Consider the following 12,697-nt stretch of genomic DNA (forward strand, 5'->3'; position numbering starts at 1 on the left):
TCAAATATTCACCAGCCATACAGCCCTGGAATAAATCTCACTTAGTCATGATATGTAATTCTTTTTATATATTGCTGAATTCTACTTGCCAATATTTTGTTAGGGATTTTTGTGTCTATACTTATGAGGGACATTGATCTGTACTTTGTTTGTAAGGAGTAATACTTGCTTCATAACATGAATAAATCAAGAAGTGTTACCTACTCTTATATTTCTTGGAAGAGATAGTGTAGAATTGGTGTATATTTTTAAAACATTTTATAGAATTCTCCAATGAAACCTATCTAGGCCTAGAGATTTTTTTATTTTGGAAGTTTTAAAATTATGGATTCCATCATTACAGGGCTATTCAAATAATCTATTTCATATGGGTGAGTGGTGCTAGTTTGTTTTCTGAGGAATTGGTCCATTTGTCTAAGTTGTCAAATTTATGTATGTAGGGTTAATTTCATGTCTTCAAAGTTTGTAGTAATATTTCTGGTTTCATCCCTGATGTTGGTAAACTATGTTTTCTCTTTCTTTTTCTGCCTCTAGAGTGTTGTTAATTTTATTAATCTTTTCAAAGAACAGCTCTTTGTTTCACTATTTTTTTCCTATTATTTTCTGTTTCCAATATAGCCAATGTAAGTCTACTTTGATTAATATTTGCATGAGAGATTTTTTCCCACTATTTTACTTTACTTTTCCATTATAAACAATCTTCCTAGATTGTTATATTTGAAGTGAATTTCTTGTACACAGAATATAGGTGGCTAATGTTTTTTAATCTGCTCTGCCAATCTGTCTTTAAATGGTATATTTAGGCCATTTACAGTTAATGTGATTGTTGATATTTAGGGCTTATGTCTCTTATTTTTTGTTTTCTGTTTTTCATTTTTCTTTTCTTTTTCCTGCCTCTCTGTTACTTGAACAATTTTTAGAATTCCATTTTACCTATAGTTTTTTAGTGTGTCTATTTGAATGGCTTGTTTTTAATGGTTGCTCTAGATATTACTTAGATTGATAGCTTGTCACAGTCTACTGGTATCATCATTTTACCTAGTAGAATAAAGAATAGAAACCTTACCTCCCTTTACAGCCTGTTATCCTCTCATTTAAAATATAATTGTCTTTAATCCTCCCTCTGCATATATTAGAAGCACATCAGTTAAAAATTTTACTTCATGCAGAAAAAAGTGAAATGTGTTTACAACAAAATACATAAAACACTGGTAGGCCTAGGTACTTACATAGGGTGGTATAATCATAAACTTTTTCTTAAGGGAGATCCAGAAACAGGTATCCAAGAAAGTGGTTACCATCCAGAAGGGAAACAGGGAGCTTCAGAGATTCTAGGAGCCAGGGCTTTGCCATCTGTACCGGTTTGTATATTTATGTCCCCCAGAAAAAGCCATATTCTTTAATGCATTCTTGTGGGGGCAGATGTATTAGTGTGGATTGGGTTGGAACCTATTGGTTCAATGTCCATGGAGAGGTGACCCACCCAACTGTAGGTGATAATTTCCATGGAGGCGTGGTCCCACCCATTCAGCGTAGGCCTTGATTAGTTCACTGGAGCACTATATGAGATCAGACAGAAGGAGCTCACAGATAGCTGAAACTGAGACAGACATTTTGAAGACAGCCATTGGAAGCTGATGTAAACATTTTGGAGAACGCCATTTTGAAACGCAACCTGGGAGCAAGCAGACGCCAGCCACGTGCCTTCTCAGCTAACAGTTTTCCAGATGCCAATGGCCTTTTTCCAGTGAAGTTACTCTTTGTTGATGGATACTTTATGGCCTTAAGACTGTAACTGTGTAACCAAATAAACCCCCTTTTATAAAAGCCAAAAAAAAAAAATTTTACTTCAAACAATTGAACATGATTTAGAAAACTCAAGACAAGAAAGAGAGTCTTATTGTATTTACCCATATTTTTGTTTACGTGTGCTTTCTTCCTTACTTATGTTCCAGGGTTCCTTCTTTTTTCATTTCCTTTCTGTTTAGACACATTTCCTTTTGCCATTTTTTTAGGGTAGGTGTGCTGGTGACAAAGTCCCTTAGTTTTCTTTCATCTGAGAATGTCTTGATTTGCCCTTCATTCCTGAAGTATATATTCATGGGGTTCATGGGGATATTAAGATATTGGGTTGACAGTTCTTTTTGTGTTTGTTTCTGTTTTTGCTTTTCTTCTCACTTTTTAAAAATATTTTTTATTGTGGAATATAACATATATACATGGAAGTGATAACTTTCCAATTGCAACTTAACAAGTAGTTAGCAAATTTCAAAGAAAGTCATTATGGGTTGCAGTTCCAGTTTCAGTTATTTCCTTATTGTGAAATATAACATATATGCAAAAAGGTGATAACTTTCAAAGTATGATTTACCAAGTAGTTACATAGGAAATTTCCAAAAATCATATGGCTTTAGAACTTTAAATTTGTACCCACATAAATCCCCTTTAAAAAAGCGAACCCATGCCTGGTATTTTGCATAATGGCAGCATTAACAGACTGGAACAATGTACAAATGTCTGTTTGCGTCAGTGCGTTCAGATTTTCTGGGTATATACTGAGAAGTGGAATTGCCAAATTGTAGGGCAACTCGATATCTAGTTTTCTGAGAAACTGCCAAACTGTCTTCCGCAGTGGCTATACGATTATGCATTCCCACCAGCAAAGAATAAGAGTTCTAATTTGTCCACATCCTCTCCAGCATTTATTGTTTTCTGTTTAATGGCAGCCATTCTTATCGGTGTGAGATGGTATCTTGTGGTTTTGATTTGCATTTCTCTAAAAGCTAGTGAAGATGAACATTTTTTTCATGTGTTTTTTAGTCATTGGTATTTCCTCTTTGGAAAAAAATGCCTTTTCATATCTTTTGCCACATTTTATAATTGGGCTGTTTGTACTATTGTTGAATTATAGGATTTCTTTAAATATGCAGGATAGGATATCATTTTCTTATCAGATATATGGTTTCCAAATATTTTCTCCCATTGAGTTGGCTGCCTCTTTACCTTTTTGACAAAGTTTTTTGAGGCACAGAAGCTTTTGATTTTGAGGAGTTCCCATTTATCTATTTTTCTTTTGTTGCCTGTGCTTTGGGATTAAGGGCTAAGAAGCTACTTCCTATTGCTAGGTCCTGAAGATATTTCCCTATATTATCTTCCAAGAATTTTATTGAGCAGTCTCTTATATTGAGGTCTTTGATCCACTTTGAGTTAATTTTTGTATGGGGTGTGAGGTATGGGTCCTCTTTCATTCTTTTGGTTATGGCTATCCAGTTCTCCCTGCCCCATTTGTTCAAGACTCTGTTCTGCCCCAGTTCTGTGTATTTGGAGGTTTTATAAAAAATCAGTTGACCGTAGATCTGGGGGTCTATTTCCAAACTCTCAATTTGATTCCATTGATCAATATGTCTATCTTTATGCCAATACTATGCTGTTTTGACCACTGTGGCTGTATAGTAGGCTTCAAAGTCTGAAAGTATAAATCCTTCCATTTCATTCTTTTTTAGGAAGTTTTTGGGAAAGCCCCTTTCCCTTCCAAATAAATTTGGTAACTAGCTTTTCCAAGTCTGCAAAGTAGATTGTTGGAATTTTGATTGGAATTGCATTGAATCTGTAGATCAGTTTGAGTAGAATTGGCATCTTAATGATGTTTACCTTTCCTGTCCATGAGCAAAGAGTATCTTTCCATCTATTTAGGTCCTTTTTTATTTCTTTCAGCAAAAGTTTTGTGATTTTCTGAGAAGAAGTCTTTCACATCCTTAGTTAAGTTTATTATAAAATCAATCAATTATATACTTGATTTTTTTTAGTTGCTATTGTGAATGGAATTTTTTTTTTATTATTACCTCTTCAGTTAGGTCATTACTAGTGTATAGGAACATTACTGACTTATGTGCATTAATTTTATATCCCACCAGTCTGCTGAATTTTTGTATTAGCTCAAGTAGCTTTATCATTTATTTCTCAGGATTTTCCAAATATAACTCATTCATCTCCAAATAATGGCAGTTTTCTTCTTCCTTTCCAATTTGGGTACCTTTTATATCTTTGTCTTGGCGAATTGCTCTGGCTAGAACTCCTAGCACAATATTAAACAAAAGAGGTGACAGCGGGCATCCTTGTCTCACTTTAAATCTTAGGGGGAAGGCTTTTGGCCTCTCATTGTTGAGTACTATGCTGGCTGTGGGTTTTTCATATATGCCCTTTATTTTATTGAGGAAGTTTCCTTCAACTCCTCCCTTTTAAAGTGTTTTTATCAAAAAGGGATGTTGAATTTTGTCGAATGCTTTTTCAGCATCTATTGAGATGATATCTGATTTTTCCCTTTCAATTTGTTAATATGTATGCTGGTTTGGATATATTATGTTCCCTAAAACTCCATGTTCTTTGATGCAGACTTGTGTGGGCAGACATATTAATGTTGATTAAGTTGGAACCTTTGGATTAGGTTTTTCCATTGAGATGTGACCCAACCAACTGCAGGTGATAACTCTGATTAGAGAATTTCCATGGAGGTGTGGCCCTGCCAATTCAGCTTGGGCCTTGATTAGTTTACTAGAGCACTATATAAGAGCTCAGACAGAAGGAGCTTGTTGCTGCAACTTACAGCAACTGTTGAAAGCAGAGCTTTGTGGCTGAAAGCAGAGCTTTGCTGATTGAAAGCTGTTGAAAGCAGAGCTTTGCTGATGCTTTGGAGGTACTATCCCAGAGTTTGCACCGAGAAGCTGACACAGAGACATTTTGGAGAATGCCATTTTGAAACACAACCTGAGAGAAGCTAAGAGTGACATTTTGGAGAACTGCTGCAGCTAAGAGAGGAGAAAGCCATTTTGAAACCAGAATCCTGGAACAGATGCCAGCCATGTGCCTGTGCCTTCCCAGCTGACAGCAGTTTTCCAGACGCCAGCGGTGTTCTTCTGTGGAGGTACCCTATCGTTGATGCCTTACCTTGGACAGTTTATGGCCTTAAGACTGTAACTTTGTAACAAAATAAACCCCCTTTATAAAAGCCAATCCATTTCTGGTGTTTTGCAAATGGCAGCATTAGCAAACCGGAATGATGTGTTATATTACATTAATTGATTTTCTCATGTTGAAACATCCTTGCATGCCAGGAATGAACCCCACTTGGTCATGGTGTATAATTCTTTTAATGTGCCTTTGGATTCAATTTGCAAGTATTTTCTTGAAAATTTTTGCATTTATATTCATTAGGGAGATTGGCCTATAGTTTTCCTTTTTTTAGTAACTTGATCTGGTTTTGGTATCAGAGTGATAGTAACTTCATGAAATGAGTTAGGTAGTGTTCCTTTTTCTTCAATTTTTTTAAAGAGTTTGAGCAAGAATGGTGTCAGTTCTTTTTGGAAAATTTGGTAAAATTCCTGTGAAGTCATCTGTCTCAGCTTTTGTTTTGATGACTGATTAGAACTCTTTGTTTGCAACTGGTTTGCGGAGGTCTTCTATTTCTTCTTGGGACGGTCTAAGTTGTTTATGTGATTCCAGAAATCATCCATTTCCTCTAAATTGTCTAGTTGTTGGCACGCAGTTGTTGATAGTATCCTCATTTTTTTTTTTTTAAATTTCGTTGGGATCCATAGTAATTATCCCCTTATCATTTCTAATTCTGTTTATTTGGGTTTTCTCTTTTTTTGATGTTGTCAGTCTAACTAAGGGTCTGTTACTCTTGTTGATCTCAAAGAACCAAATTTTGGTTTTATTTATTCTTTTTTTTGTTGTTCTCCAGCTCATTTATTTCTGCTTTAATTTTTGTTATTTCTTTTCTTCTACTTGCTTTAGGGTTAGTTTGCTTCTTCAGCTGTGCAGGTAGGTCTTTGGTTTTAGCTCTTTCTTGCTTTTTGATATATGCATTTAGAACTAAAAAGTTCCCTCTCAGCACTACCTTCGCTGCATCCCACAGGTTTTGGTATGTTGTGTTCTCATATTCATTCAACTCTAGATATTTACCAATGTATCTTGCAATTTCTTTTTTGACCCACTGGTTGTTTAGGAGTATTTTGCTTATCCAGCACAAATTTGTGAAAGAGCTGGTTCTTTGGTGGTTATTCATTTCTAGTTGTATTCCATTATGGTCAGAGAATGTGCTTTGAATAATTTCAAAGTTTTCAAATTTATTAAGACTTGTTTTGGGCCCCAGCATATGATCTATCCTTGAGAGCATTCCCTGGGCACTAGAGAAGAATGCATATCCTGGTACTTTGGGATATAATGATCTCTATATGTCTTTTAAGTCTAATTCATTTATCATAATGTTTAGGTTCTCAGTTTTCTTATTGGTTCTGTCTGGTTGTTCCATCTATAGAAGAGGGTTATGTATTGAAGTCCCCCACTATTAATGTAGACGTGTCTATTGTCTTCAGTTTGCCAATGTCTATCTCATGTATTTTGGAGCTCCTTGAATGGGTGCATAAACATTTATGATTGTTATTTTGTCTTGGTGAATTGTCCCTTTTATTAATATATAGTGTTCTCCTTTTGTCTCATGACATCTTTGCATTTAAAGTATATTTTGTCTGATATTAGTGTAGCTACCCTTGCTTTCTTTTGGCTGTAGCTTGTGTAGAATATTTTTTTCCATCCTTTCACTTTCAGTCTCTTAGTGTTGCAGGGTCTAAGATGAGTCTCTTGTAAACAGCATATTGATGAGTCATACTTTTTAATCCATTCTACCACTCTGTATCTCTTAATTAGAGAGTTTAATCCATTCACATTCAAGGTTATTAATATGAAAGAGTTCTTGAACCAGCCATCTTATCTTTGGGTTTTAGTTGTTAGATCTATTCCTCCCCACCCCACCCCAATCTTTTTCTTCTTTAAGTTAATCTGTGTCCTTCTCCAGACTGCTCTCTCCTTCCTTTTTTTCTCAGCTGGTAGAGCTCCTTTTAGCATGTCTTGCAGGGCAGGTCTCTTGTTAACAAATTCTCTCAGCATTTGTTTGTCTGTGAAGATTTTAAATTCTTCCTAATTCTGAAGGAGAGCTTTGCTGGATAAAGAATTCTTGACTGAAAAAATTTTCTCTTTCAGAATCTAAAATATGTCATACCATTGCCTCTCACCTCCAAGGTGGCTGCTGAGTAGTCAGTACTTAGTCTTACGTTGTTTACCTTGTATGTGGTGAATTGCTTCTCTCTTGATGCCTCAGGGCTTTCTCCTCCTCAGCATTTGACAATCTGATCAGTATATGTCTCGGAATGGTTTTATTTGGATTTATTCTATTTGGTATTTGTTGGGCATCTTTGATTTGCATATTTATGTCGCTTAGAAGGGTTGGGAAGTTTTCTCCAACTATGTCTTGAAACACTCTTCATAGCCCTTTATCCTTCTCTTCTCTTAGACACTAATGATGCTTATATTTGTTCGTTTCACGTCGTCCATAATTTCTGAGATCCAGTTCAAATTTTTCAATTTTTTCACCATTTGTTCTTTTGTGCATTTGCATTCAATTGTTATATCCTCTAGTGCACTTATTCCATCTTTTGCCTCTTCAAATCTGTTGTCTCTAGTATATTTTTAATTTGATCCCCAGTGTCTATTTCCATAAGATCTATTTTTAAAATTATGCTCTCAAATTCTTCGTGCTCTTCAAGTGTCTCCTTGATGGCCCTTATGTCTTTAGCTATCTCGTTGAAATATTTTTGGAGATTTGCATGTACATCTTTAATTGCTCCAAATTTTGTGTCTCTTCCACCTTTTTAATTTGTTCATTTGGCTTCTCTGTATCTTCTAGATTCTTCAGGTGCTGTATGATTTTCTGCTGGCTTTGGGGCATTTCCTTGTCTTGATAATGCAGCGCAGCATTTCCCAAAATAACCTTATTTGAGCATTTATATATTATTTAGCAGAGCTGTAGCTTACTGGATTGAAGTTTCTCTATCCTAACAGTAGGTGGTGCTCTTGAGCTGCCTTTCACTCTCAAGCCAGTCTTCCCGGAACTTCTCCTATGTGCTGGGTGGGGTCCAACTTGGGTGAGCAACCAGTCACTACACCAGTTCGCCGTGTGTACTGGGGACTGCCTTCCTTGGGGCTGCAGTGTGGGCCCTGCACAGTTCAGCAGGGAGTCCAGTCAAGGGCACCCCCCAGCACAGACATGCCCCACTCCCTGCCTGCTGTGAACCCACAAGCCTCCGGGGTGTTGTAGGGGCTCCTGGTGCCTACGTTTGGCACCCTCCCCTATCCCTGCTTCTTTCTGGTGCACACCCCGGACTTCCATGGGGGGACAGTAAATGCTGTCTCCCAGGTTCTCTCATGTGAGCTTGCAGCTGTATGGCTATTAAGTATCACTTTCCCAGCTAACTGCCAAGATGGGTGCACAGGAGTGGGCAGCCACTATTCATTCCCTTGCCCAGTGGCCGCCTCACTGCTGCCGGCCCTGGGAGGCTGTCCTGACCAAACTCACCCCGCCCCTCGAGGCACCATTTCCACGTTTTTTTCCATGTCCCCACCACATACTGTAGGGGTTGCTTTGTGGTCGTCACATCCCGAAACCACAGACCTGGCCCCTCTCTGGTTTCTTTCATGGAGGAGAAGCCTGCTCCACCTTATACACTCCGCCATCTTCCCAGAAATCTGACCAATTTTTTTTAAAGGCTATCTATCTTCCTACCTATCTATCCCTCCACAACTTGACATTTATGAAACATACCAGCTAGTATAATGTTGCAGTCAATTTGCCATTAATGATATTACTCTGATAATTAAAATCTGTTCCAGGTATATATATTGAAAATATTGATTTCTGTGCCCTTGCCGAAGATAGATAGGTACATACTTTGGCGATATTGTACTAATCCCTTCAGTATATACACACAAGTGTGGGTACCTTTAGCTGTAGCTCGACATGCATTTCATCTACAGCTACAGATGTACACACACACGTATACACGTGGTTGGGAACCTCTGCATGTGTGTACAAAGTTGTAAGCACATGTCTGGGAATCATCAACACTAGAAGATACTGTTCTAGTGGCTGCACTTTTCCCCCTCACTTGACCTTGATTACCTAAACAGTTTGATATTGTCTCTGACCCTGATCTAAACATCAGCAGTTGACATTGCCTCAGAAGGGAATCCTTCTTACACACTGTTTCTAGTTCTTCCTGAGTTTCAGCTTCCATCCCTCTAATGTCTTCCATTGTCAGATCAATCCACTTATCAATCCAACAAAAAAGCTGGTGATGAAAGTTCAAAAATATCTATTTTTCTTGCTTCTGAATGAAATTTTCTACTTTGCTTTGTAGTCCCCACCACTTGAATTTGATGGTTATCAGCTTATAGTCACACATTTTAGGGCAGTCTAGGTTGTTTGCCAGCTTCTTCTTCCAGTTGGGTCCCAAAGGACCTCTTAACTGATTGGAATAATGCCGGGTCTTCATCAGTTTTGTAGTCTGCTGACTCAAGGAACTTGACTTCAGTCTGTGATATCTATGTATGTGGACGATTTAAATGGTTTTTTCATGTGTTAGGATCTAAATCGTGCACACTTTCTAATGTTTCCAAGTCTGGTTGGTGCCGTATTTCAATTTTAATGAAGAAATCATCTTTCATATCTTTATTCATTACAACTGTTTGACAGTAGGGGTTTGTGTCCCAGCCTTTTTCATAAAACACCAAGGAATCCTCAGAAGCAGTCATCCTCATGAGAGCTGGAACTTTGCTCTTTAGGTGATAAATTTTGCGTGTATACTGTCCCTGTTCTCCATCATTCTCGTAAGGTTCAGTTTTAAGACTTCAATTCCTTCTGCACCATCAGTTTCATTACTAGCTTCAGCCACAGAATAAAGCTGTTCAACCTGATACTCCTGAACAGAACATGGCACAACCACATGGAATTCCTTAATCAGCACCATCTTCTGAAACCCCCACAGCTGCCACTGCTATTCCACTGCTGCTGCTGCTACTGCCTCTCACAGCCTGACAGTTCTTTTTTTTTTTTAATCTTCATTTTATTGAGATATATTCACATACCATGCAGTCATACAAAACAAATCATACTTTTGATTGTTTACAGTACCATTACATAGTTGTACATTCATCACCTAAATCAATCCCTGACACCTTCATTAGCACACACACAAAAATAACAAGAATAATAATTAGAGTGAAAAAGAGCAGTTGAAGTAAAAAAGAACACTGGGTACCTTTGTCTGTTTGTTTCCTTCCCCTATTTTTCTACTCATCCATCCATAAACTAGACAAAGTGGAGTGTGGTCCTTATGGCTTTCCCAATCCCATTGTCACCCCTCATAAGCTACATTTTTATACAACTGTCTTCGAGATTCATGGGTTCTGGGTTGTAGTTTGATAGTTTCAGGTATCCACCACCAGCTACCCCAATTCTTTAGAACCTAAAAAGGGTTGACAGTTCTTTTAGCACCTGAAAAATACTGTGTCACTCCCTTATGGCTTCCACATTTTCTGAACAGAAATCCACTTCCATTCAAACTGTTTTTCCTTATAGGTAAGGGGTCATTTATCTCATGCTGCTTTCAAGATTTTTTTGTCTTTAGTTTACAGAAATTTAACTATTACATATCTTGGCATGGATTTCTTTGTGTCTGCCTTTTATGGGATTTGCTCAGCTTCTGAATCTGTGGGTTTATGTCTCTTGCCAAATTTGGGAAATTTTTGGCCATTATTTCTTTGAGCACTTTTTCAGTCCCCTCCTCCCTTCTCTTCTTCCAGGACTACAATTGCATGATGTTAGATCTTTTGTCATAGTCCCACAGGACCGTGAGACTCTGTTCATTATTTTTCCAGTCTATTTTCTCTCTGTTGTTAAGATTGGGTAATCTGTATTGTTCTGTTTTCCAGTTCACAGATTCTTTCTTCTGCCCCCTCTGTTCTGCTGATGAGCCTATCCACTGAGCTTTTTGTTTCAGTTGGTGTATTTTGCAGTTCTGAAATTTCCACTTGGCTCTTCTTTGTATCTTGGTTTTTGTTTTGTTTTTTGTTTTTGTTTTTGTTTTTTGCTGAGACTACTTTTTTGTTTCAAACATAGTCATAATTGTCTTTAAAGCATTTTTATCATGGCTGCTTTCAAATCTGTCAGAGAACTGTAATGTGTCACCTTGGCACTGGCATCTATTGATTGTATTCTTTTCATTGTGTTTGAGATCTTCCTGGTTCTGGGTCTGATGTAAGCATGTTTTAGCTGACTTTCTCTGACACTACTGTGGCAGGGGAAGGAGGGGAGTTCTGCCTTGTTACTGCTGGGGTGGGCGAGGGTAGAAGTCCAGGTTCCTCACTCAGCTTCCTCTGACACCCCAGGTGGGGGCTCCTCATTACTGCTGATGGCTTAAGTCCAGAGTCTCCATTTGGCCTTTGCTGGCATGGGTGGGTGTGGGGGTCGGTTTTTTTTCTGTTTGGCTGCAGTAGAGCAGCCACAAGTTTTCTGTCATGCTAGGCTGCTGCTTTCCTGATTCTTTGCTAGAGAGAACAGGCTTCTGTTGGGGTTAAGGAACTTTTTTAAAAAAACTGTAACATATATATATATATATATGACAAAAAATTCCCATTTTAATAATTTCTAAGTGTACAATTCATGGTATTCACTACATTCATAATGGTGTGTTGTCATCATTAGCATCCAGTACCAAAACTTTTTCATCATTTGGGCTTTTTGTTGTCTTGGCCCATTGGTGTTCTGGGTTGCCAGCTTCTTCAGTTCCAAGTCTGGGATATTTGAGACAAAAAGAAAACCCAGGGGGTTCACCACTGTGTCATACCTAGCTGGTTTTGCCTTCTCTTCATCTTCAGAGGCTTCTTCTATTTGTTTTATATATAATATCCAAGATTTTTGTGTTTTGTGGGAAGAATAGGAAAAAGTACATCTACTCTATCTTCCTGGAAGCAGAAGTTTCATTTTACATTTTGATAGCTATTGTAAAGTTGCCCTTTGTTACATGTGGTACAGAATTATTTTTTTTTCAGTTGTTTCTTTTTTATGGTACATTTGCTTTGCAGAAATGTTTGATTTTTATGTAGTTGAGTTTATATAGTTGAATATGGTTTAAAAATGGATTCAAGGTTTTGTCACCTGCTTGGAATGGCCTTTCTTGTACCAGCATTATGAAAAAGAAGTGCTCTCTTCTAGCTCTGTTGTGGTTTCATTTTTTTTTCCAAACATTTAAATATGTGAGCTATCTGAAATTTAATTGGCATAGGGAGGAAGTGGGAGTCCCCCACCCTTGATGGTCACCCAATTGTCTCAGCTCCATTTACTGAATATTTTACGCTGTTAGGGGTATCTTTATATTTGGTAAATGCTTGTTTATGAGTGTTCCAGGCAGCCAAGTCCTGAAAGAAGCAGTCACAGAGTTCTAAAGGCTGCACTGAGAAAGGGGTAATTCAAACCTCTGGTCTCCTTGGGTGTTAATTCATGACACCTGTTGCTGTGAGACCCACAGTTTGAATTTCATGACATCCTCAAACTGAAAGGTCTGCCTATCCCGATATGTAGGTATATGGATGCGACCTGGATATCTTCTAGGTTTACAAAGCCCGAGGTAGCTAAAGATGATTGATGGGTGTTCTGAGGTACCCTGAAAAGTGCTCCAATTTGTAAAGCTCTTCCTCTTCAGTGGACCGGCTACAGCTCAGCCTAGAGTACTACTGTGCCAGCCACCTTTGAGCCTGCACCATTGAGAATCTGTAAAGGGGAGACTGGGGAGGATGTGGGGGAGTG

At 37.9% G+C, this 12,697-nt stretch overlaps 1 pseudogene; it reads right to left on the bottom strand.

The window, feature by feature from the left end:
* Positions 1 to 9,860, bottom strand: part of LOC119540708 — a 53,600-nt pseudogene extending 43,740 nt beyond the window's left edge.
* Between the last annotated feature and the right edge of the window lie 2,837 nt (positions 9,861 to 12,697).

The sequence above is a fragment of the Choloepus didactylus genome, chromosome 7, assembly GCF_015220235.1.
Source record: "Choloepus didactylus isolate mChoDid1 chromosome 7, mChoDid1.pri, whole genome shotgun sequence".
Taxonomy (NCBI): domain Eukaryota; kingdom Metazoa; phylum Chordata; class Mammalia; order Pilosa; family Megalonychidae; genus Choloepus; species Choloepus didactylus.